Source organism: Moschus berezovskii, chromosome 17 (genome assembly GCF_049115385.1).
Source record: "Moschus berezovskii isolate FMDL1 chromosome 17, NW_MosBer_1.0, whole genome shotgun sequence".
NCBI lineage: Eukaryota > Metazoa > Chordata > Mammalia > Artiodactyla > Moschidae > Moschus > Moschus berezovskii.
Genome location: NC_142476.1, coordinates 38,676,033 through 38,703,550, shown reverse-complemented (window position 1 = coordinate 38,703,550; position 27,518 = coordinate 38,676,033). Strand labels below are relative to the sequence as shown.

The 27,518-nt window shown below is 44.8% G+C and overlaps 1 protein-coding gene across 1 annotated transcript in view; it reads right to left on the bottom strand.

Annotated features, from left to right (window-relative positions):
* Positions 1 to 27,205, bottom strand: part of KAZN (kazrin, periplakin interacting protein) — a 1,099,220-nt gene extending 1,072,015 nt beyond the window's left edge. The window contains exon 1 of the mRNA XM_088845337.1: positions 26,834 to 27,205. The gene's annotated coding sequence lies outside the window, so the exon portion shown is untranslated. The remainder of the gene's footprint in view (positions 1 to 26,833) is intronic.
* Between the last annotated feature and the right edge of the window lie 313 nt (positions 27,206 to 27,518).

Here is a 27,518-nt window from a genome sequence, read left to right as displayed (position 1 = left end):
TCCCACATGTTGCAACTAAGACTGATACAGCCAAATAAAGAAAGCAATTTTTAAAAAAGAAGAAGAGGAAGGGAGAGAACTTGCCATGAACAAGCTAGGAAGGGAGTTCTAACCAGAAAGTAACTCAGTTGGAGCCTTGATCTTAGACTTCCAGTCTTCCTAACTGTGAGAAATAAATGTCTGTGCTTACACCCCCTGGTCTATGGTATTTCGTTACAGCAGCCAAGCTGACCAAGGCAGATGCCAACAGAGGCAGGACAGGAAGAGCAGCTCTGGGTGTGGTCTGTGTATATTACACTCCTGCATCTGAGACAGTACCTCCAGTCACTGAGTAAGCTGACCTCCTGGTCTGAGTTTCCTCATACATAGACAGGACTACTAATAGCACTTACCTTATAGAATTACTGTGGGGACAAAATTAGAGGTGCTCAGCATTTTGTAGTACATAGTAAGCTCTCAATAAATGTTAGATTAAAAAAAATAAGCTGACACCATGTCTAAACTAACTTTGTGTCATCACTTTTAGGGGTCAAGATATTGAAAGTTACTACTGAAATGACAACCTGGTAGGGACTCCCCTGCTGGCCCAGGGGCTAAGACTCCACACTCCCAAAGCAGGGAGCCCAGGTTCAATCACTGGCAGGGAACTAGATCCCATATGCTCCAACTAATATTTAACATGCCTCAACTAAAGATTCCACATACTGCAGCAAAGACTGAGGATCCTGTGTGCTGCAATTAAGACTCAGTTCAGTTCAGTCACTCAGTCATGTCCAACTCTTTACAACGCCATGGACTGCAGCACACAAGGCTTCCCTGTCCATCACCAACTCCCAGAGCTTACTTAAACTCATGTCCATTGAGTCGGTGACACCATTCAACCATCTCATCCTCTGTTGTCCCCTTTTCCTCCCACCCTCAATCTTTCCCAGCATCAGTTCAGTTCAGTCGCTCAGTCGTGTCCGACTCTCCGCGACCCCATGAATCACAGCATGCCAGGCCTCCCTGTCCATCACCAACTCCCGGAGTACACTCAAACTCATGTCCACAGAGTCGGTGATGGCATCCAGCCATCTCATTCTCCGTCGTCCCCTTCTCCTCCCGCCCCCAACCTTTCCCAGCATCAGAGTCTTTTCCAGTGAGTCAACTCGTCGCATGAGGTGGCCAAAGTATTGCAGTTTCAGCTTTAGCATCAGTCCCTCCAATGAACATCCAGGATTGATCTCCTTTAGAATGGATTGGTTGGATCTCCTTGCAGTATAAGGGACTCTCAAGAGTCTTCTCCAACACCACAGTTCAAAAGCATCAATTCTTCGGCGATCAGCTTTCTTCACAGTCCAACTCTCACATCCATACATGACCACGGGAAAAACCATTGCCTTGACTAGACGGACCTTGGTTGGCAAAGTAATGTCTCTGCTTTTTAATATACTATCAAGGTTGATCATAACTTTCCTTCCAAGGAGCAAACGTCTTTTAATTTCATGGCTGCAATCAGCATCTGCAGTAATTTCGGAGCCCAAAAAAATAAAGTCTGACACTGTTTCCACTGTTTTTCCATCTATTTCCCATGAAGTGATGGGACCAGATGCCATGATCTTTGTTTTCTGAATGTTGAGCTTCAAGCCAACCTTTTCACTCTCCTCTTTCACTTTCATCAAGAGGCTTTTGAGTTCCTCTTCACTTTCTGCCATAAGGGTAGTGTCATCTGCATATCTGAGGTTATTGATATTTCTCCCAGCAATCTTGATTCCAGCTTGTGCTTCTTCCAGCCCAGCGTTCCTCATGATATACTCTGCATATAAGTTAAACAAGCAAGGTGACAATATACAACCTTGACGTACACCTTTTCCTACTTGGAACCAGTCTGTTGTTCCATGTCCAGTTCTAACTGTTGCTTCCTGACCTGCATACAGGTTTCTTAAGAGGCAGGTCAGGTGGTCTGGGATTCCCATCTCTTTCAGAATGTTCCACAGCATCAGGGTCTTTTCAAATGAGTCAATTCTTCACATTAGGTGGCCAAAGTTTTAGAGTTTCAGCTTCAGCATCAGTCCTTCCAATGAATATTCAGGACTGATTTCCTTTAGGATGGACTGGTTGGATCTCACTTTCACAGTAGGATCCATCTTGTAGGATTTGAAATAGCTCAACTGGAATTTCATCACCTCCACTAGCTTTGTTCATAGTGATTCTTCCTAAGGCCCACTTGACTTCACACTTCAGGAGGTCTGGTTCCAGCTGGGACTCTCAAGAGTCTTCTCCAGCACCACAGTTCAAAAACATCAATTTTTCGGCGATCAGCTTTCTTCACAGTCCAACTCTCACATCCATACATGACCACTGGAAAAACCATAGCTTCGACTAGACAGACCTTTGCTGGCAGAATAATGTCTCTGCTTTATAATATGCTGTCTAGGTTGGTCGTAACTTTTCTTCCAAGGAGAAAGCGACTTTTAATTTCATGGTTTCAGTTACTATCTGCAGTGATCTTGGAGCCCAAACCAATAAAGTTTGTCACTGTTTCCACTGTTTCCCCATCTATTTGCCCATCTATTTGCCATGAAGTGGTGAGACCAGATGCCATGATCTTAGTTTTCTGAATACTGAGTTTTAAGCCAAATTTTTACTCTCTTCTTTCACTTTCATCATGAGACTCTTCAGTTCCTCCTTGCTTTCTGCCATACGGTGGTGTCATCTGCATCTCTGAGGTTATTGATATTTCCCCTGGCAATCTTAATTCCAGTTTATGCTTCATCCAGTCCAGCATTTCTCATGATGTTCTCTGCATATTAGTTAAATAAGCAGGGTGACAATATACAGCCGTGACGTACTCCTTTCCCAATTTGGAACCAGTCTGGTGTTCCATGTCCAGTTCTAACTATTGCTTCTTGACCTGCATATAGATTTCTCAGGAGGCAGGTAAGGTGGTCCAGTATTCCCATCTCTTTCAGAATTTTTCACAGTTCATTGTGATCCACACAGTCAAAGGCTTTGGCATAGTGAATAAAGCAGAAATAGATGTTTTTCTGGAATTCTCTTGCCTTTTCGATGATCCAGTGGATGTTGGCAATTTGATCTCTGGTTCCTCTGCATTTTCCAAATCCAGGTTGAATATCTGGAATTTCATGGTTCATGTATTGTTGAAGCCTGGCTTGGAGAATTTTGAGCATTACTTTACTAGCGTGTGAGATGAGTACAATTGTGGGGTAGTTTGAGCATTCTTTGGCATTGCCTTTCTTTAGGATTGGAATGAAAACTGACCTTTTCCAGCCCTGTGGCCACTGCTGAGTTTTCCAAATTTGCTGGCATATTGAGTGCAGCACTTTCACAGCATCATCTTGCAGGATTTTAAATAACTCAACTGGAATTTCATCACCTCCACCAGCTTTGTTCATAGTGATGCTTCCTAAAGCCCACTTGACTTCACACTCCAGGAGGTCTGGTTCCAGGCGAGTGATCACACCATAGTAGTTGTCTGGGTCATGATCTTTTTCGTACAGTTCTTCTGTGTATTCCTTACCACCTCTTCTTAATATCTTCTGCTTCTGTAGGTCCATTTCATTTCTGTCCTTTATTGTGCCCATCTTTGCATGAAATGTTCCCTTGCTATCTCTAATTTTCTTGAAGAGGTCTCCTGTCTTTCCCATTCTATTGTTTTCCTCTATTTCTTTGCATTGATCACCGAGGACCCAGTGCAGCCAAATAAACAATTTTTTAAATGACAATCTGATATGTGAAAGGAAAAATCCATCAAACCATTATCATCATTAATGGTAGATGGGCGAATGCAGGAGGCGGGGGATGATGAAAGCACTTAAGCACAGAGGAGGCTGAAGTGTGATTATAGAGGGTAGGAGGAAGGAGGCATGGGGACTTGATATGGACACCTGGAATGTGGGATTCATGACCACTCCAGTCTAGAGAAGTGAGAACGGCATCAAAAATCTGAATCACCTCCTTTGCAGTTCTAGAAATGGCCCGGGGTCATTCCTCCTCCCAGAGTTGAAGGGCAGCCATGGGGATGGTCAGAGCTCTGCTCCAGAAGTGGAATGGGAACTGCCTTGCCCACCAAGTAGCTGAAACATGACAAATTCAGTCACCCCCTCACATGCTGTCCAAGTGGCCTTCATGTGACCAACCTGCCTTGGGTCTGGGCGACCTAAGGGATCCAGGTTTGGGGCTGCTGCTCACACTGCCACAGCCTGGAGCCCAGGAGTTCTGAGAGGCTGAAGGCCCTGTGGGGAGACTGTTCTCGGAGCCCTTCTTGCTGGAGCTACACAGTGAGGCCTCAGGCAACTCACCCAGCAGTGAGACAGGAGCACCCTCCCCTGGATGTTCATGGCCAGATTCACAGTTCTCCACCAAAACCACTGAGGTTCACCCTTCCTCTCAAACTAGAGGACACATTCAGGGCAAAAGTCCCTCGATTCTAGAGGCCACAGAGACCCAACCAATAGATGCCCTGCTGTCTTCTCTGTCCCACTGAGAGCTTTCACTGTGCACAACCTTTCTCATTAATGCTTTCATTGAGTTTTCACCAAAACTCTCACAGAACAGGAGACTGAGGTTCAGAAAGGTCCAGTGGTTGCCCAAGGCCTCAGAGCTCATCAGCCAAAGAGCTTGGATGGCTTCCCCAGCACCTTGGTTAGGAGCTCAGACTGCAGTCAGATCACCTGGGTTCTCAGCCGATTCATTGTTTAGTTGCTAAGTCATGTCCGACTCTTTGTGAACCCATGGATTGTAGCCTGCCAGCCTCCTCTGTCCATGGGGTTTCCCAGGCAAGAATACTAAAGTGGGTTGCCAGTTCCTTCTGCAGGGGATCTTCCCCACCCAGGAATCGAACCCACATCTCCTGCATTGCTGGTGGATTCCTTACCACTGAGCCTCCAAAAAAGCCCTGCCCTTTCATTTATTAGCTGTGCAATACAAGGGCAGTGACTCAACTTCTCTGAGTTTCAATTCCCTTGTGTGGAAAACAGGATAATCACTTTTAACATGGAAAAATAGAAAAATGCCCAACATAGGGTAAACATTTAATAAATGTCATCAACTGTCACCCTCATTTGTCTGATCTCAGAGCCTGGCTAACTGTGCATCTGCATTCTTAAATTAAAGTTCTTTACATGTCACTATCTGTATAAAGACAGAATTTACAAAGTTAAGCTGAGAATGTAGCGTGATATTGGCTCATCTGTCCCTATACTCCTAAACTTCATGTCACAGACTTGGCACAGAATTTGCCACTGCATATCTGCATTCTCAGCCAGCGCCAACTCCCCCACAGAGCATATCACATTGCTCTCATTCCAGAGAAACTGCTGAGGACCAAGCACCTCTACTGCTCTCATAACATTTAAACAGTCCCCAAATGGCACAGGGGTTCCTGATGCTGAGGATGGGGAAGAGGGTAGAAAGAGCACCTCCCCAGAGACAAATCTACACATAGAAACAAAAAGTAAGGCTTTATTTTACAAGGATGCACATAGAAAAAGTGGAGGAACTTTGGTTGAGGTCCTCTTGGACCCAGTACTGCCCTGGGCACTCTTCATGCATCATCTCCTTTTCTGCTCTTGAGAGTTGGCGTGAGGCAGGACTACTATTACTCCCCCATTTTACAGATGAGGAAACTGAGGCTCATTGAGGTGACTTGGTCATGGTCATCTAGCTACGATGATACCTTATTCCCTAGCTTAGACTTTTGGGCTGAACTCTGCGAAGATGTGAATGGGGAGCATTTCTACAAATCTGGCTACAGGACCTACTCCATTTACAGAGCCCTAGTCTCAAAGTCCGGAGAAGGCAATGGCACCCTACTCCAGTACTCTTGCCTGGAAAATCCCATGGATGGAGGAGCCTGGTAGGCTGCAGTCCATGGGGTCGCGAAGAGTTGGACACGACTGAGCGACTTCACTTTGACTTTTCATTTTCATGCATTGGAGAAGGAAATGGCAACGCACTCCAGTATTCTTGCCTGGAGAAACCCAGGGACGGAGGAGCCTGGTGGGCTGCCGTCCATGGGGTCACACAGAGTCGGACACGAATGAAGTGACTTAGCAGCAGCAGCAGCAGCAGTCTCAAAGTCAGGGGCATGCTTCTGTGTCTCCATGGCACACAGCTCATGAAGCCGGTAGTGAATTACTGAGCCAAGATGATGTGTAGAAGTAAGAGCGATACAGAAACATGACAGACCTCTTTTGCTTTCCTTCCTCCCTCCCTCCCTTTCTGCTTTCCTTCCTTTCTTCTTTCATCCTTCCTATTCATTCTTCATGGACACTTGCTGTCTGCCAGGCATGTACTGGGTCCTAGGGATACACTGGTAAACAAGTTTGGCAAAAAAAGTCCCCTGTCCACATGACTATATGGTCCCAAGTAGTGTCACCAAACTTTTTCAGTAAAGAGCCAGAGAGTAAATTTTCCCAGGTTTGCAGTCCTCAGTAATGACTATTCACCTCCACCTCTGTGGTAGGAAGGCAGTCATAGATGATAGTAAAGGAACGAGAGTGGCTGTGCTTCAATAAAACTTTATAAAAACAAGTTAGGCAAGGGCTAAATTAGGAGTTGGGGATTAACAGATACACACTACTATGTATGAAATAAATAACCAACAAAGACCTACTGAATAGCACTGGTAACTCTACTCAATACTCAGTGTTAACCTATAATGGAAAAGAATCTGAAGAAAGAATATACATATATGTGTGTGTGTGTGTGCATGTGTGTGCATGTGAGAATGGGGAGCATTTCAATTATATAACTGAATCACTTTGCTGTATACCTGAAACTACACAATATTGTAAATCAACTATAATTTTTAAAATGGCTTTAAAAAGTGGTAGCCAACTTAGGCCTATAGAACATATTTACCATCTCTTGGTTTTATGGGTAAGACTAAGAAAATACAGGCAAAAAAATAAACAAGATCACTACAAGTCATTTCAAGTTCCTTGAAGAAAATACAAAGGGTGTTGTGATGGAGAATAAAGTGGACGATTAAATCATAACTTTAGATGGGGTAGTTAGGGAAGACATCTCTGAAGTGACTTTTAATAGAGACCTGAAACAATGCCCTATGGTTTAGCACAGGAAACTCTGCTCAATGTTATGCGGCAGCCTGGATGGGAGGGGAGTTTAGGGGAGAATGGATGCAAGTGTAAGTATGGCTGAGTCCCTCTCCTATGCACCTGAAGCTGTCACAACATTGTTAACTGGCTAAAGGCCGTGTTAGTTGTTCAGTCACATCTGACTCTTTGTGACCCTATGGGCTGTAGCCCACTGGGTTCCTCTGTCCATGGAATTCTCCAGGCAAGAATACTAGAGTGGTTGGCATTCCCTTCTCCAGGGGATCTTCCTGACCCAGGGATTGAATCTGGCCTTCCGCATTGGCAGGCGAGTTCTTTACTATCTGAGCCACCAGTGAAGTCTCTAATTGGCTAGACTTCAACATAAAACAAAAAGTAAAAAATAAATAAATGGAGAACTGAAAAAGAAATAAGAAGGAAGAGGGTAACAAAGGAAAAGTTCTGGGAGGAGGGCCAACTGGTGCAAAGGCCCTGAGGCCAGAGGGAACCTGAGGTGCCCAGCAGGGAAGAGAAACCAAATTGCAGCTATAAAGACACCACGTGACACAGGACCTCAAAGCCAGGGCAAGGAAAGTGGACTCTGCTCAGCACAGGGTGGGCAGCACACAGGGCTGAGGCAGGAGAGTGACAGGATCTGATTTGTACAGTGCCCTAAAGCCCTAGCTTAGGAAAAGGGACCGTGAACCTGAGTTGAAACAACTTCTCCCAAGAGGGTAGTAGTGCTAACATCACACACATAAAACTTTCAGACAATCAGACAAATGAACAGTCACTCACTTCCGAGAAACAGTCTAAAAACATAACTTGAGGAGCTGGGGACAAGTGCTGTAATTGTCACATGCCAAGAACTCAGCTTCAACTTTTTGTGCCAGACATCTTCTGTGCCCGGTGACACACTTAACAGAGAACCACTTACAATGGTCTGATCAAAGCAAGGTGGTGATTTCATTACAGGCAAGCTAGAAGCCAAGAGAACGTTCTGATCATAGCAAACACCCTCTTCCAACAACACAAGACTCTACACATGGACATCACTAGATGATCAACATCAAAATCAGATTGATTATATTCTTTGCAGCCAAAGATGGAGAAGCACTATACAGTCAGCAAAAACAAGACTGGGAGTTGGCTGTGGTTCAGATCATGAACTCCTTATTGCCAAATTCAGACTGAAATTGAAGAAAGTAGGGAAAACCAATAGACCATTCAGGTATGACCTAAATCAAATCCCTTATGATTATACAGTGGAAGTGACAAATAGATTTAAGGGATTAGATCTGATAGTCAGAGTGCCTTAAGAACTATGGACTGAAGTTCATGACATTGTACAGGAGGCAGGGATCAAGACCATCCCCATGAAAAAGAAATGCAAAAAGGCAAAATGGTTGTCTGAGGAGCCCTTACAAATAGCTGAGAAAAAAAGAGAGGCTAAAGGCTAAGGAGAAAAGGAAAGATATACCATTTGAATGCAGAGTTCCAAAGCATAACAAGGACAGAAAAAAGCCTTCCTCATTGATCAATATAAAGAAATAGAGGAAAACAATAGAATGGGAAAGACTAGATATTGCTTCAAGAAAATTACAGATACTAAGGGAACATTTCATGCAAAGATGGGCACAATAAAGTACACAAGTGGTATGGACCTAACAGAAGCAGAAGATATTAAGAAGAGGTGGCAAGAATGCACACAAGAACTATATAAAAAAAGATCTTCATAACCCAGACAACCACTATGGTGTGATCACTCACCTGGAACCAGACCTCCTGGAGTGTGAAGTCAAGTGGGTCTTAGGAAGCATCACTATGAACAAAGCTAGTGGAGGTGATGAAATTCCAGTTGAGCTATTTCAAATCCTACAAGATGATTCTGTGAAAGTGCTGCACTCAATATGCCAGCAAATTTGGAAAACTCAGCAGTGGCCACAGGGCTGGAAAAGGTCAGTTTTCATTCCAATCCTAAAGAAAGGCAATACCAAAGAATGCTCAGACTACTGCACAATTGTACTCATCTCACACGCTAGTAAAGTAATGCTCAACACTCTCCAAGCCAGGCTTCAAAAGTACATGAACTATGAAATTCCAGATGTTCAAGCTGGATTTAGAAAAGACAGAGGAACCAGAGATCAAATTACCAACATCTGCTGGATCATAGAAAAAGCAAAAGAATTCTGGAAAAACATCTACTATTGCTTTATTGATTACACTAAATTCTTTAACTGTGTAGATCACCACAAACTGTGGAAAATTCTGAAAGAGATGCGAATACCAGACCACCTTACCTGACTCCTGAGAAATCTATATGCAGGTCAAGAAGCAACAGTTATAACTGGACATGGAACAACAGACTGGTTCCAAATTGGGAAAGCAGTACGTCAAGGCTGTATATTGTCACCCTGCTTACTTAACTTATATGCAGATTACATTACACAAAATGCCATGCTAGATGAAGCACAAGCTGGAATCAAGATTGCTGGGAGAAATATCAATAACCTCAGATATGCAGATGACACCACCCTTATGGCAGAAAGTGAAGAGGAACTAAGAGCCCCTTGATGAAAGTGAAGGAGGAGAGTGAAAAAGATGGCTTAAAACATTCAAAAAATGAAGACCATGGCATCTGGTCCCATCACTTCATGGCAAATTGATGGGGAAACAATGGAATCAGTGAAAGACTTTATTTTCTTGGGCTCCAAAATTACTACAGATGGTGACTGCCGCCATGAAATTAAAAGCTGCTTGCTCCTTGGAAGAAAAGCTATGACCAACCTAGATAGCATATTAAAAAGCAGAGACATTATTTTGCCAACAAAGGTCCTTGTAGTCAAAGCTATGGTTTTTCCAGTAGTCATGTATGTTTGTGCGAATTGGACTATAAAGAAAGCTGAGCGCCAAAGAATTGATGCTTTTGAATTGTGGTGTTGGAGAAGACTCTTGAGAGTCCCTCGGACTGCAAGGAGATCCAACCAGTCCATCCTAAAGGAAATCAGTCCTGAATATTCATTGGCGGGACTGATGCTGAAGCTGAAACTCCAATATTTTGGCCACTGATGTGAAGAACTGACTTGTTGGAAAAGACCCTAATGATGGGAAAGATTGAAGGCAGGAGGAGAAGGGGATGACAGAGGATGAGATGGTTGGGTGGCATCACCGACTCGATGGACATGCGCTTGAGCAAACTCCAGGAGTTGGTGATGGACAAGGAAACTTGGTGTGCTGCAGTCCATGTGGTCGCAAAGAGTTGGACAGGATTGAGTGACTGAACCGAACTGAAGCTAGATACCTTCCCCAACCAACTACAAGTCCCTTCAATGGCTACATGTTCTATTAAAAAATAAAAAGGAGAAGAACCAAAAATAAATAAACAAGAGATGAAAATTCAGGGCCATTAATATGAAACTACCTTTGTATGATTTGAGTGAGAAATCTTCAGAGCTGGGGATGCTAATGATCAGCCTTGGTCCCTGAAAGCAATGGTTTCTCAAGCATATGTCTCAGGTTCACTCCTGGGCAGGCGCGATGCTGGGTTTACCCTCCCATGAGCTCTCTCTGGGATCTTCGAGGCTCTGGAGACATGATCTAGCAGTGGCCTTTCAAGAACGCCTATTGCTCAATAGGTTGAGGCTCAATAGGATGAGTCCCCCATCTGGAAGAGTTATAGAGGCTTATGAGCATCCCCTGGGCTCAGGGAGCCTTCTATTTCTTTTTATTTGATGTCGCTGTCCCCAGCATCCAGCACAGATTCAGTAAAGAAGCACACAGTGATTAATAAATGATGCAAGAACTGGATCACAAACAGGAAAAGGGCCCTCACATCCCCATGTGGAGATGGCTCAGAGCTCTCTGTAGATACCTGTGTGTGTTAGTCGCTCAGCTGTGTTCGACTCTTTGCAATCCAATGGATTGTAGCCCTCCAGACTCCTCTGTCCATGGAATTCTCCAGGTAAGAACACTGGAATTGATTGTCATTCCCTTCTCCAGGGGATCTTCCCAACCCAGGGATTGAATCCAGGTCTCCCACATTGCAGAGAGTTTCTTTACTGTCTGAGCCACTACCAAGAACAATCTGAAAGTCGACCAACCTACAGTCTAAGGACATGTAAATACCATCAGTGGCAGATCCAGGAGTAATTACGAAAAAATAAGTAACGCCCCCAGATACGGGTAGAATCCTCCCTCAGTGGAAGGTGGAATGTAAAGGTTGAGTTAATGATCCTAGAGCACAGATCAGAAGGAAACTCTTCTCTAAGAAACACCTGGAAGAAGGGAAAGAATTTGTCACTTCTAGGTACTTGGGCAAGGCCCTCTGCCATCAAAATCCAAGGACGCTGTGAGTTGTGGGTGAGGCTCTGCCTTCCATCAGCACAGCACTTTGCATGGTCTTTTCCCTCTAGACCCTCCATTTGGGTGACATCAGTACTCAGTACGCTTCCCAGGTGGCACGGTGGTAAAGAATTCACCTGTCAATGCCAGGGACACAAGAGATGCAGGTTCGATTCCTGGGTCAGAAAGATCCCCTGGAGTAGGAAATGGCAACCTACTCCAGTATTCTTGCCTGGAAAATTCCACAGACAGTGGAGCCTGGCCGGCTACAGTCTATGGGGTTGCAAAGAGCTGGATATGACTGAACATGCACACACTTGCACATGCACACACACACAGACACACACACACACACTACTCAGTGCATAGTTATCCGGGGCTTTCTACATGCTAGACACAGGGCTAGGGGCTGAGATGCAGTGAAGATTATAGTTGCTCAGAAAAGATGGAGAGACAAGAGCAAAGCTGAAGGATGGCAGAGACACATGGGAGCCGCCAGACCCCAGGCATCGGTGCAGCTCTGGCCCCATAACTTGGGTAGGAAAAGAGGTGGTGGGGAAGGGGAGGATCCACACACTCCCAGCAAAGTCTGGGAGTGTGAAAGTCAGGCCATCAGATGTTAGAAATGAAACAGTGATCAAAAGGGCATAAGTATACCAACAGCTCCTCCCTCATCCCGGTGTGATGGATTTGCAGTCTGCACTGCAGAGTCACAGAGCATCCCATACGCTCAAGCTGTGTTTTCAGTGCTGCACATGCCCTAAAAAGCACAGTACATAGGAGCTTGCGTTCTAGAGAAGGGAATCAAGAAAACAGTAAAGGACAAGATCATTTCAGGCATAATAAGAGGGCAAACGAGGAATCTTACTGGCCAGCCCCACTGGGGCAGATCCACATGGGGAGGCTGGAACCAGACTGAGGTCACGAGTCTGTGGTCAGGCAAGGCAGAGCACTAAGCCTGGATGGTCCCAGGTTCAGGGATTCATGCCAGAGGTTAGCATCCAGGCAAAAAGTGGGGTCAACAGGTATAGGGCTCCAAAAGTCACTCAGAAGCCTGGGACTCATGATTTACCCACCCTGTGAGGGTGGGGACTGGGCTGTGTGTGCTTAGTTGCTCAACCATGTCTGACTCTTTGCAACACCATGGACTGTAGCCAGCCGGGCTCCTCTGTCCATAGAGATTCTCCAGGTAAGATACTGGAGTGGGTTGCCATGCCCTCCTCCAGGGGATCTTCCCAACCCATGGATCAAACCCAGGTCTCCCACATTGCAGGTGGATTCTTTACCATCTGAGCCATCAAGGAAGCCAGAAACTGGGCTGGGGAGACCCATAGAGGCTCATGTCCAAGGCGCCCTGGTTAGACAAATGCAGTCTCCAAGAGACATGGTTGGAGAGAGATTTCCCCATTATGTGAATAAGAAAAATGAATCCCTTCCTTCAAGTATTACCACCCTGTCCCAGGATCCCACTTAGTGGGCAAGGTATAGGTTAGACTGCCATATATGGCCGTATATGCCTTTGGCTGGCTCTGATGCGGAGGCCCTGGGCAAAGATGCTGTTTCTCCTCTCCTCCTTTTATCTCCAGCATTTTGCCTGGCATCTGGCATGAAGCATGCCCTCAGTGAATATCTGTGTCAGTGGGTATCAGATAAACACCATTGCCTCCCTGGCAATGATGGCATATGTCATACTTCGAATGAAGGCAGAAACCAGATGAAGCCATTGTAACCCCTATGAAACCAAGATGTATTTTATACTTAGAGCACAACTCAGGTTAGCCACAGTTCAAGTGCTCTGTGACTCATGGATACCATATTAGAGGAGGCAGATTTAGAACCTATGATTTCAAGGGGAAAAAATTCTAGAGATCTAGGGAAAAACTTTTGCTATTCTAAACCTTGCAAATAAAACACCCTAGGAGAAACAGATCAACACGCAATAGAGATCAAGGAAAGTTATGGCAAACCTGCTGCTGCTGCTGCTAAGTCGCTTCAGTCATGTCCAACTCTGTGCGACCCCATAGACGGCAGCTGACCAGGCTCCGCCATCCCTGGGATTCTCCAGGCAAGAACACTGGAGTAGGTTGCCATTTCCTTCTCCAATGTGTGAAAGTGAAACTGAAAAGTGAAAGTGAAGTCGCTCAGTCGTGTCCAACTAGTAGCGACCCCATGGACTGCAACCTACCAGGCTCCTCTGTCCATGAGATTTTTCTAGGCAAGAGTACTGGATTGTGTATTAAAAAGCAGAGATATCACTTTGCCAACAAAGGTCCGTCTAGTCAAGACTATGGTTTTTCCAGTAGCTATGTATGGATGTGATAGTCAGACCATAAAGAAGGTTGAGCACCAAATAATAGATGCTTTCAAACTGTGATACTGGAGAAGACTCTTGAGAGTCCCTTGTACTGCAAGGAGACCAAATCAGTCAATACTAAAGGAAATCAACCCTGAATATTCATTGGAGGGACTGATGCTGAAGCTGAAGCTCCAATATTTTGGCCACTTGACACGAAAAGCCGACTCACTGCAAAAGATCCTGATGCTTGGAAAGATTGAAGGTAAGAGAAGGTACAGCAGAAGATGAGATGGTTAGATAGCATCACTGACTCAGTGGACATGAATCTGAGCAAACTTTAAGAGATAGTGAAGGACAAGGGAGCCTGGCATGCTGCAGTCCATGGGGGCACAAAGAATCAGACACGTGTTAGTGACTGAACAACAAAACAACATTAAATAGATGAACATTGAGAAATAGATCAACATGCAATAAAGGTCACCAAGTTAGAAAATTGGATCATAAGAACATTTGGTTCCTAGCATCAGGTTTCCCTGGTGGCTCAGCTGGTAAAGAATCTGCCTGCAATGTGGAAGACCTGGGCTTGATCCCTGGGTTGGGAAGATCCCCTGGAGAAGGGAACGGCTACCCATTCCAGTATTCTGGCCTGGAGAATTCCTTGGACTGTATAGTTCATGGGGTCGCAGAGAGTTGGACATGACTGAGCGACTTTCAAAAAAAAAATTACTGTACATTGTATGTAAGTCAGGATTCAGGAGAGGGCTGGGAGCACAAGATTTCTTCTTTTAAATTTTTTTAAACAATTATTTTGTATTGGGGAATAGCCAATAAACAAACAATGTTGTGATAGTTTTAGGTGAACAAGGAAGGGACTCAACCACGCATCTACATGTATCCATTCTCCCCCACACTTCCTTCCCATCCAGCCTGCCATATAACAGTTATCAGAGTTTGCTGTGCTATTGGAGAAGAAAATGGCCACCCACTCCAGTATTTTTGCCTGAAGAATCCCAAGGATAAAGGAGCCTGGTGAGCTACAGTTCACGGGGTTACAAAGAGTTGGACAGGACTGAGCAATTAACACTTCCACTTCCTTTCCCTGGGCTATTCAGTAGGTCTTTGTTGGTTATTCATTTTAAATATAGAATTCTTATGTCAACCAGTCAAATGTAACTCAAGTCAAAATTCTCATGTAGGTCTACTATAAAACTGCATTTAAAGTGGGATACGGATGCATGTGATGTGATGTGGGATGTCACCTCCACAAGCAAGTGTCTCTAAGGTGAGGAAGCATTAAGCATTTCTGGAAACTATCCGAAAGCTGTGCAAGCTTGGAGTTTGCAGGCAAAGAGAAATGGAATAGCCAGCTAAAGCAGGGAGCTAAGGGCCAAGGAGCTAGACAAACCATCCTGCTGACTATATATATTTTTCAAAAATAGAAAATTTGCACAGCAGCACTGATGCAATGAATGAGATTTGCTTTTTCCTGCCCGTCAAGCCACTTATTAATCATAACATATTATTGCTCTGCTAGTTCAATATGAGGAGTGAAACACCAGGATCCAGCTGAGAACAGAACTGAAGAGAAGAAAATTGGATAGCAAGAAAAGAGCAAAATTAACATAGGCTAAAGTAGAAAAAGGAAAGGAAAAAAACCCCTCCGTCCTCTTAGAAAAGATTTTCCCAGCTATCAGAAAAATAAAGGAAACTTCAATAAAATTTTAGTGCAGCTACTATTTTATCCTTCAGTCTTTTTGATAAGTAATGGCATTTTGAGGAGAAGGGGCTAGCAGGTGAGGAGTTTAGGCTGAATGGAATAGTGGCTCAGTCTTTGCCCATCACCTTTCCTTTGTAGCTGCAAATTAGAGTAATTATCATCAGGTTCATGCTGGGCTGTGCAGGAAGGAAATCAAATTTATGTTCCAAGGAGAAATGGAAGAAAAATATCAGAGCGTAGAGAAGGGAGGATAAGGGTCAAAAATCACTCTGGATAGAAAAGAAGAGACATTGTGGATTTTAGTAGAGAATAAATGACAAGAAAGGAGTTAGATTATGAGTCCTGGGAGACACCTACTGAAACTTCAAAACAAGCTAAGGAACTGAAAGAAGAAGAAAAAGGTTTAAACACACACACACTGCTCAGATACACAATGAAGTCCTCAGGAAGTAGATCTACACTCAGCTGTGGTCAAAATGTATATACAGGACAGGAATAGAGACACACACATAGAGCGTAGATTTGTGAACACAGCAGGGGAAGGTGAGGGTGGAATGAATTGAGAAAGTAGCATTAAAACATATATTACCATATGTAAAACAGATGCATAACACAGGGAGCTCAACCAGATACTCTGACAACATAGAGGGATGGGGTGGGGTGGGAGGGCGGTTCAAGAGGGAGGGGACATATATATATACTTATGGCTGTTGTATGGCAGAAACCGACACAACACGGTAAAGCAAATATCCTCCAACTAAAAATAAATTTTAAAAAAAGGAACTTAGGAGGAGGGCCAGTTTTCAAATCATCACAAAGGTTTGAAATGATAAATGGATCACTGCCAATACTGAAGACCATCAGCTCGTCCCTTCACAAATTCCTTTTGTCCTCACTGTGGAGTCTTTCCTACAAAGAATGGACTAGGAACACCCAGCCAACTTGACCTCACACTGGACTTGATGTTGTCCTTCGGTCCAATTCACTCTTAACACTCAGGAATCTTTGGTACCCAGGTTCTCAAGCATGTCTCAGCAATGTAGCCTCTTTTGCTACCACCAGATCAGACTGTGGTCCTTAACTAGTGACTAACAGCCAAAAATGATTCACAGATGCAGGTGTGGCCATACTGCATACATAATTCAGCCTGAACACTCCCAGTCCTGGCTGTGAAACACTCACACGCACATTTTTTTTTTTTAAAGCATCTTAAATTCCTATGGCATAGGTGGCACACATCCAGCCATGCTTGATAGAATTAGAAATATGTTGGGGTTGGCACATGCAAAACTGTGTGTTCTCCTTCCTGCCAGAGATGGAAGATGATTGACTGAATGGGAACAGGAAATCAGCTTGCCAGAATGCATCTAAAATGGGACGTGTGTGCTTGGTGGAGTGTTACCATGCTGCATAAAGAAAAAATAAAAAGCAGTCAAGTCCCCATGATTTCCAGTCCTAAAGATATAGGGTCACACCAGGGATACAAGGGAAGATAGGGTGCACAGGGAGTCCATTCCACCCCCTTGGGAGATAGTTAGGTCTTTTAGAAAGCAGAATAACCATCATTTAGAAATAGTCTGAATCAATTCACTAGAGAGCCTTTGAAATGTGATCCACTCCCTGCCTCCTGGGAAGAAGACATATGCTGGCATAATGCCTTGTTCTGGGCAGCAGCGTACCCGCTTAAAAATGGTTTAGGTGACAAATATTGATTGCTTGTCTGCTACATGCCAGGTACCATGTTAGGGCCTGGGACAATGTAAGCAGGACACAGTTCGATCCTTCAAGTTCCTTATGATTCAGTAAGGGAGACAGAGAAGTAAACAGGAAATCACACTATCCTATAGTAAGAGCTATGACAGCAGTCCTCCCCCAGGATTAGAGGGGGTGATGAGAAGGATTCTCAGAAAAATGTGTGACTTTCCAGTTGAGACCTGGAAGGTAAAGAAGAGGTAGTCAGTTGAAGGAGCAGTGGGACCAGAGGAGCTCCAGGTGGGAAAAAATACAGCATTCACTGCGGTCTGGAGGCTGTGGCAAGCTTCCAGAGCTTTGTGTGGTCTGATATGGCTAGGATGCAGGGGGACAGGGGGGCTTCCCCAATGGCTCATTGGTAAAGAATCTACCTGCAAGGCAAGAGATGTTGGTTCAATCCCTGGGTCAAGAAGATCCCCTGGAGAAGGAAATGGCAACCCACTCCAGTACTCTTGCCTGGATAATCCCACAGACAGAGGAGTCTGGCAGGCTCCAGTCCATGGGGTCACAAGGAGTCAGACCCAACTGAGCACCCATGTCTGCAGGTGACAGGAGGAAGTGGCAAATGATGGAACCATGGGAGCCAGGTCGTAAAGGGCCATGGATGCCTCACTTATAGACATGGACTTCACCTTGAAGTCAACAGGGAATTGCAGATGTGTTTTAAACAAGGGAGAACCTTGGCCAACCATGTGCTCCAGAATGAATTTTCTGACTACAACATGGAAGATAATTGGAGTTTAGACCAATATAGACACTCAGAAATGGAGCAGACAGACAGTCTTTGAAATCTTGCCCAACACCCTTGCTTTATATGTAAACTAAGGTTTATATGGAAACTAAGGCACAGAAGGAGAAATTACTTGCTCAAGAACTTAAGGCTTGTGTATGAATGCAGGGCAGCTAGGTTTCTTGAATTCAGGTGGTGGTATTCAGCTGCTAAGTTGTATCCACCTCTTTTCGACCCCATGGACTGCAGCACACCAGGCTTCCCTGTCCTTCACTATCCCCAGAGTTGGTTAAAACTCACGTCCACTGAATCAGTGATGTCATCCAACCATCTCATCCTCTGTCATCCCCTTCTCCTCCCACCTTCAATCTTTCCCAGCATCAGGGTCTTTTCCAATGAGTTGGCTCTTCACGCTAGGTAGCCTGAGTACTGAAGTTTCAACTTCAGCATCAGGTGATCAGGCTGCATTATTGAATTACCTTGTTCCCTTTCCTACTTGGATAGTCATTGGCAGGCTCAATTTCTCTGGGCCACACAGCACAGCATACATAGGAAGGACATGCATGTGCTTACTCATGGCTGACTCTGTGTGACCCCATGGAGCCCACCAGACTCCTCTGTCCATGGGATTCTCCAGGCAAGAATACTGAAGTGGTTGCCATTTCCTCCTCCAGAGGATCTTCCCAACCCAGGGATTGAACCCACGTCTCTGGCGTCTTCTGCATTGGCAGGTAGATTATTCACCACTGAGCCACCTGTGAAGTCTACAGCATACGCAGCTCATGAATTTACGTGCTTTGATCTGGTTTAGCAACAGTTTCCCCAACACCATTTTGTAGGATCTCCATCCCACTCATCTTAAGCAGTGTCATCCCAAGATCAACCAAAATGGCCTTGAGTAGAAGCCTCTCTGGGAACTGCAGCACTGACAAGGAGACCACACACCATATGTCCCTCTTCTTCAGCTCCCACCCGCAAGTCCTTCAAATGTGTTCATCTCAGCCATTGAGAGTGAAAGTCGCTCAGTTGTGTCCAACTCTTTGCGACCCCATGAACTATACAGTCCATGGAATTCTCTAGGCCAGAATACTGGTATGAATAGTCATTCCCTTCTTCAGGGGATCTTCCCAACCCAGGGATTGAACCCAGGTCTCCCGCATTGCAGACAGATTCTTCACCAGCTGAGTCACCAGGGAAGCCCATTTCAGCCATTGTCCCACCCATAAATATAGATGCATAGGTCTAGAAAGGTCTTCCCTGGTGGCTCAGATGGTAAAGAATCCACCTGTAATGCAGGAGACCTGGGTTCGGTACCTGGGTTGGGAAGATCCCCTGAAGAAGGGAAAGGCTACCCACGCCAGTATTCTAAAAAAGGAAATACTTTAATAAGATCTTTCTGCTGTGAAGAAGGATCTTGATGCAAGAAAACAAAGCAGGTTAAAAAAAAAAAAAAGATCTTGGGCTAATGGGAAATGACGGAGCAGTTGTGACAACTGCTGGTTCTGGCTGACTCCTGACAGCTTGCATCCCACAGCAGTTCCAAGTGCTGAAATAAATGGTGGGGTGGTGTCACTGACCTGAGAAAGGCTCTCAGATTCAGGAAACACCAGCCCTCTAACCTGGGCGCTGAATAGACCAGAGAGAAAAATCTCTAATGATGACCAGTCAGCCTATAACACACACTTCTGAGAACAGGTGGTGGGAATAAGACAACAAAAGTGAGAAGGAAGGAACGGAGAAGAGAGATAGTTAAGTGGACTATAGAAAAACAAATGAAAAAGGACTTAGCTGCCTGCCCCGATCCCAATGATGTTCATCAAATGCATACACACAGGCAGAGGTTACAAGATTCCCATTTTAGGGCTTCATGGAAAACTTATCTTAAAATATGGCCCCCACACCTTCTGGAACCCCACCGAAGGGAGACTCACTTGGGTTTACCTGTTTAGCCAAAGTGAAAATACCTCTCCAAGAATGATGGGGTTCAGTTCAGTTCAGTAGCTCAGTCGTGTCCGACTCTCCGCGACCCCATGAATCACAGCACGCCAGGCCTCCCTGTCCATCACCAACTCCCAGAGTACACTCAAACTCATGTCCACAGAGTCGGTGATGCCATCCAGCCATCTCATTCTCGGTCGTCCCCTTCTCCTCCCGCCCCCAACCTTTCCCAGCATCAGAGTCTTTTCCAGTGAGTCAACTCGTCGCATGAGGTGGCCAAAGTATTGCAGTTTCAGCTTCAGCATCAGTCCCTCCAATGAACACCCAGGATCGATCTCCCTTAGAATGGACTGGTTGGATCTCCTTGCGGTACAAGGGACTCTCAAGAGTCTTCTCCAACACCACAGTTCATGGGGTTACCAGTCATCAAACCTCTGTGGAGATTAATTTAAAATCAGTTTTACACAATTAAAATGCTAGACAACAATAGTATTGAGGAATATGGTATGTCTCTCCATTTGTTTAGCTTTTAAGTAATGCTTTAGAGCTTTCTTCATATAGGTGTTTTTTTATTCATTTAAATCCTATATAGTTTTTAATTTCTTAATTGTGAAAAATATAAACAAAAAATTTACCACTTTAACCACTTCAAGGTGTATATGTACAGTATTTTATAGCTTTTAGTTGCTATTGGAAATAGTATCTTTTAACTTTTATGTATTTTGGTCATGTATTATTAGTCTGTAGGATTATTATTGATTTTTATATGTTGATCTTATATTGGCCATTTAATTCTCTTTTTCATTATAATAGCTTTTCAGTTAACTCTTTTCTAGGTACATAACAGCAACACCTGCAATTAATAATATTTTGATTCTTCCTTTCCAAAAAGTAGACTTTCTTTGTATCATCTTGGACCTTCTGCATAATGTTGAGTAATATCAAAAACAGTGGACATTTCTGTCTTGGGTTTACATTTTATGGGGATGCTTTTAACAATTTAACATTAAGTATGCTATTGACTTCTGGTAGTTTCCCTTTCTGTCATATTAAGGAATAGTTTTTTCCGTTTCTGGCTTGCTAAACTCCTGTTGCTATTTAGTCGTTAAGTCGTGTCCAACTCCTTTGTGACCTCATGGACTATAGCCCACCAGGCTCCTCTGCCCACTGGACTTCCCAGGCAAGAATACTGGAGTGGGCTGTCATTCCCTTCTCCGGGGGACGTCCCTGATCTAGGGCTCAAACCCAAGTCTCTTACATTGCAGGTGGATTCTTTACCACTGAGCCACCTGGGAAGCCTAATGAATTCTAATAAAGCTGAGATCCTTAAAAAAAAATAATAAATATATTTTACTCTCAGTACCGATCCTACTGAAAATTGGGAGCTTGGATGCAGAGGGGACAGAAGAGGAAGGGGACATTTTGTGGGCTGGGTCCATGGAGGGTGACTCTGAGCAGCTACAGGATTCAGTTCTCAATGGCAGGGGATGGGGGCTGGCAGGAGGCAGGCTGAGAAAAGGGGCATGGTTCACTCCAAATGGAATACATCAAGCAGCCACATATAGACACTGGCTAGCTTTCCTGGCAGAGAAGGCAATGGCAAGCCACTCCAGTACTCTTGCCTAGAAAATCCCATAGACAGAGGAGCCTGGTGGGCTACAGTCCATGGGGTCACTACTAGTCGGACAAGACTGAACGACTTCACTTTCACTTTTCACTTTCACACATTGGAGAAGGAAATGGCAACCCACTCCAGTGTTCTTGCCTGGAGAATCCCAGGGACAGGGGAGCCTGGTGGGCTGCCGTCTATGGGGTCGCACAGAGTCGGACACGACTGAAGCGACTTAGCAGCAGCAGCAGCAGCAGCTTTCCTGGAGACTATTCTAAATACATTACAACTTTCAGCTGAGCCCCTGCCTCCCCCACCCCTCCAGCTGTTAAATCCATTTTCTAGAGCCACATCCCTTTGTTTGCTCTGAAAATACCAGAAAGGAAAGGCAGTGTGGGTCAGCGTTGTATTGGGCTTTGTTGGGAGGCTTAGAGAATCTTCAGAAATTGCTCAGATTTGCAAATGAAGTGAATTTAGGTATTTTCTGCCCAGGTTACCTGGTTTCATTCACGGCAGGTTAAAGAATTCCACATGGAACATTTTTCCCCTAATGTTCCCATCTTCTATTGCTTTTCTCTCCAAAACATTAGGTGGATATGTCATAGTGCTTAAGTCAATTTCAAATATTTTATGCCAAAAAAAGTGCTGCAAGGCACACGGCAAGTGGGTGGTGGGTGGGTTGAGGGTGAGTGGTGAGGAGATGAAGAACAGAAGTCATTTATTAGGTTATAAATATCCCTCATCACTTCAAATCCAACTGTGATTTCAATTTCTCACGAGCTCCTTTTGGGGGCTGTAGCTTATCTGGCATTCCAAACAGGACTCTGCCACCAGAAGACCACTTCCCAGTCTCAACCCCCAGAACAGATTGGTTCCTTTTGTGACACACACTCGTTCCTTCCTTCAGATCGCTTCTCCCAGTCTGTAACTATGAGCTCATACATGTGACTGTTTGAATTATGCCCTTCTCTTCCTGCCAGACTGATCCTTCCTAAATGGCAAGGATCTGGTTTCCTGCTTAGCACGGAACTTGGCATATAGTGAATTTTGAAAGCACAATAGAAAAACAATGAGACGCAGAAGGATGACGGTGCTACAAGAGTTCAAACAAGACCACCCTGCACAGAAAAGGGAGATATTCAATTCATTTATCTAATGATATTCTATCTCAGGCTTCCAAGAAATGAACAGACTTGACAAAATACACACAACTGCCAAGTGGGGGCGGGGTGCGCGGCAGATAAAACAAATAGTTTCAGGAATGAGGGCAAAAGGAAAGCTGATTTAGATAAATAGTAAAAATGCATTAGGAATAAAATGAAACCACTCAACAAACACATAATAAATGATTTGTTCTTTCAAGAGGGAAAAAGAAACCAGTTACCTGCTCTGAAAATTAACAAACGAGACAGATTCTTTAAACAAACACCCTTTAAATAGAATGGTCGCAAGGTTGATATTAAATGGCTTAAACACCTGTTATGAAGGTTGTAGTCGGGACACCTGGGGTTCAGGTTCTAGGTTGGCCATTAAGAACCCAGGCCCTGGGTATCTCATTCATGACCCAAGGCTCCCTGTCTCGTATTTGATTCCAGTTCTGAGATTCTGTTCCACAGCAACAGCAAGAGCAGGGAGCTGCTCTCTCATCACCTTTTCTAAACCAGATGGCAGGAAACCTTTTTTTTTTCCTCCCCATCAATGTACCCACTTGTGTGTCAAAGTGCTCTCAGGAAGGTGTTCAGGAGCAAAGTGGATAAATGCTTACCTAAGGCAAATCATTTCCCTCAGGAGGAGGGAAGCTGTCTGCATAGTTTGCACAGGGGCAGAGCCAAGAGAAGAAGACTGACTCATCCAGCCCTGGAAGAAACTCAGGGTCCTAGGGAAGAGGAGCAGGTCACGTGGTGCAGAGATGGTGCGCTCCCTCCCCACCAGCTCCAGGGCAGGGCTCCCCTCTCCTGCACCAGCTCCAGTGAGTTACACCCCATCTGGCAGAACCCCATCTAGTGCAGAACCTACCCACCCCTAGCACAACCATTAAAATGCTGCAGTTAGTGGAGATTTGCTCTCTCCTAAAATCCCCACAACCCAACAAGGGCAGTCCAACAAAATCTATGTTAAAGAGGTTCTCTTTTTCTTTCTGTCTGCCCATGAAGTAAAGGGATTTTCCCTACATTTGGCGAGCTTTAACACAGAGAGACAATCTGAGTTAAAGCATACAGGTAATCTGGTGTGCTGGGCAGGATCAGTTCAGTTCAGTTCAGTCGCTCAGTCTTGTCAGACTCTTTGCGACCCCAAGACTCACAGCACACCAGGCCTCCCTGTCCATCACCAACTCCCGGACTTCACTCAAACTCACGTCCATCGAGTCGGTGATGCCATCCAGCCATCTCATTCTCTGTCGTCCCCTTCTCCTCCTGCCCCCAATCCCTCCCAGCATCAGAGTCTTTACCAGTGAGTCAACTCGTCACATGAGGTGGCCAAAGTACTGGAGTTTCAGCTTTAGCATCAGTCCTTCCAATGAACACCCAGGATTGATCTCCTTTAGAATGGACTGGTTGGATCTCCTTGCAGTACAAGGGATTCTCAAGAGTCTTCTCCAGCACCGCAGTTCAAAAGCATCAATTCTTCAGCGATCAGCTTTCTTCACAGTCAAACTCTCACATCCACACATGACCACGGGATAAACCATAGCCTTGACTAGACAGACCTTGGTTGGCAAAGTAATGTCTCTGCTTTTTAATATGCTATCTAGGTTGGTCATAACTTTCCTTCCAAGGAGCAAGTGTCTTTTAATTTCATGGCTGCAATCAGCATTGTCAGTGATTTTGGAGCCCCCAAAAATAAAGTCTGACACTGCTTCCACTGTTTCCCCATCTATTTCCCATGAAGTGATGGGACCAGATGCCATGATCTTTGTTTTCTGAATGTTGAGCTTCAAGCCAACCTTTTCACTCTCCTCTTTCACTTTCATCAAGAGGCTTTTGAGTTCCTCTTCACTTTCTGCCATAAGGGTGGTGTCATCTGCATATCTGAGGTTATTGATATTTCTCCCGGCAATCTTGATTCCAGCTTGTGCTTCTTCCAGCCCAGCCTTCCTCATGATGTACTCTGCATATAAGTTAAATAAGCAAGGTGACAATATACAACCTTGATGTACTCCTTTTCCTATTTAGAACCAGTGTGTTGTTCCATGTCCAGTTCTAACTGTTGCTTCCTGACCTGCATACAGATTTCTCAAGAGGCAGGTCAGGTGGTCTGGTATTCCCTTCTCTTTCAGAATTTTCCACAGTTTATTGTGATACACACAGTCAAAGGCTTTGGCATAGTCAATGAAGCAGAAATAGATGTTTTTCTGGAAATCTCTTGCTTTCTCCATGATCCAGCGGATGTTGGCAATTTGATCTCTGGTGCCTCTGCCTTTTCTAAAACCTGCTTGAACATCTGGAAGTTCATGGTTCACATATTGCTGAAGCCTGGCTTGGAGGATTTTGAGCATGACTTTACTAGCGTGTGAGATGAGTGCGATTGTGTGGTAGTTTGAGCATTCTTTGGCATTAGCTTTCTTTGGGATTGGAATGAAGACTGACCTTTTCCAGTCTTGTGGCCACTGCTGAGTTTTCCAAATTTGCTGGCATATTGAGTGCAGCATTTTCACAGCATCATCTTTCAGGATTTGAAATAGCTCAATTGGAATTCCATCACCTCCACTAGCTTTAATGGCCCCCAAAGATGCCTATGTTCTAATCCCTAGAATCAGTGACTATGTTGGGTTACATGGCAATGGGGAATTAAAGTTGCAGATGGAATTAAGGCTGCTAATCAGCTGACCCTAAGAGTATCCTGGATTGTCCAGGTGGCCCCAATGTAATCGCAAGGGTTCGTAACAGTGGAAGAGGGAGCCAGAACAGGAGGCAGAGGGACTGTGGAAGAGGTTAGAGTGACATGATCTGAGGAGTCACCTGCTTTTGCTGGCTTTTAAAATGGAGAAAAGGTGCCTCGAGGAGCTGGAAGGGGCAAAGAAACAGATGCTATGCAAAGCCTAGAGAAATGAACTGCGTAACCTTGATTTCAGCCCTGTGAGGTCCAGGTTAGATTTTGACCAACAGAACTGCAGCATCATAAACTTATTTTGCCTATATTTATAAAACTTATAGGAATCTGTTAAAGCAGCCGTTAATGAACTGAACTGTGTCCTCCCCACCAAATTCACATGTTGAAATCCTAAGCCCTGGACTTTGGAATATGACTGCATTTGAAGATATGATCTTTAAAGAGATAGAATGAGGTCATTAGGGTGCACAGTAATCCAACAGGACTGGTGTCGTTACAAGGAGACAGGGACAGACTTACAGAGAGGGAAGGCCCTGTGAAGACACAGGGAGAAGAGAACCGGTCTAAAAGCTAAGGAGAGAGGCCTCAGAATGAAACCGACCCTGTTGACACCTTGACCTCAGGCTTCTAGCCTCTGGAACTATGAGAAAATACATTTCTGTGGTTTAAGCTGCTCAGCTAGGGTACTTGGTTATGGCAGCCCTAGCAGACGAACAGAGCAGCCCTGGGAAGCTAATACACAGCGATACACAGATTTCACCGCAGAGGCCCCCAAGGCACCCAGATGAGAGACCCTAGCGCAAGACGTCAACTGGGGAGATGGGGGCAGCTTAGGTGGACACTGTGGCTGCTGGACAAAGTGAAAAGGAGCAGGACCCTGCGGTCCTCGTCCCCCACATCCTCTGCCTGACTTTTGTTGGTGGGAAAACTGTGGCCAAAGAAGTTTAATCAGAGAAGTGAGAACACGCCAAAGCAAAAGAAAACAGTCACAGGAGACCAAATAGTAATAGTGGAGTCATTAAGCACAGTCAGGGACATTAAGCTCCTCAAGGGCCATGGGTCATATTCTCAGCCATATCCTGTCAGCTGTCTTGTAAATACTGAATCCCCCACCACTTGGAAGAAGTTAACAACATGATGACCAGACTGTAGCCATGAGAATTCTGAGAACTGGCCTCAGAGAAATGGGAATAAACTGAGCATGGAATTAAAGATCAACTGTACTTAAAACAATCAAGATGACACAGGTCAGACCCCTGATGACCAATTTCAAGATGATTGTCAGGGCTAAGTGTGCTGTTTCTGCATGTAGCCCCCTCCCTCTGTCTATTAAAAGCTCTTGCCCCCTGACTGTCAGGGTGCTGAGTATTGGACAGGCATTTCCTTTTGCCCTGGTTGCTGGCATCTGAAATGAAATAAACTTTCTTTTCCACCAACCTGGCCTGTTTAGCGGCTTGTGAAAATCAAGCAGCCAGACTCCACTTTCAGTTACAAAAGAACACAGCAGTGGTCTGCAAACCAAAAGACTCACAGAGGTTCCTGAAGCAGGAAGTGGACTCACCGACTCTCTCCCAGGTCTCTGTCAGATTGAATTAACAAGGATCCTCAATTTCTCTTATTCCTCTGAGCAGCACAAGGAGGCCCTTTTGGGCAGATAAACGGTATTGGGACACCGTGTGGCTTCCTTGGGATATTGGATTTTGTGCTGTTGAAAATTTGCTTTGGGTCTAGCTAGTCTGTTTGTCCTTGCATACGTGCTAATTTGCTTCATTCCTGTCTGACTCTTGAGCTTGTACCCTCCAGGCTCCTCTGTCCATGGGATTTCTCCAGGCAAGAATATTGCGGTGAGTTGCCATTCCCTTCTCCAGGGGAACGTTCCCAACCCAGGAATTGAACCCGCGTCTCTTGCATATCCTGCAATGGCAGGTGGGTTGTTTACCACCAGCACAACCTGGGAAGTCCATCTCTTCTTGAATTAACCGTAAAAGTCCCATGAAATAATATCCCATTTGAATGACACCAGGACCTCATACACTCAAGTTGGTAAGAATTCAGCCCTATCATTTTTTATGATATTTTACAATATCTAAAGCTTCCTAACTTGGGAGCATTGAGGACTGATAAAAGACAGATCTTTGCTTACAATGTTATCCCCTGCGAGCCAATTCAGCTGGTGAAACTGCCGTTTACCTCTGCCCTATCTTGGAAAAAAGGTTTTGCTAAACAAACACAACGTGTAAACAAGC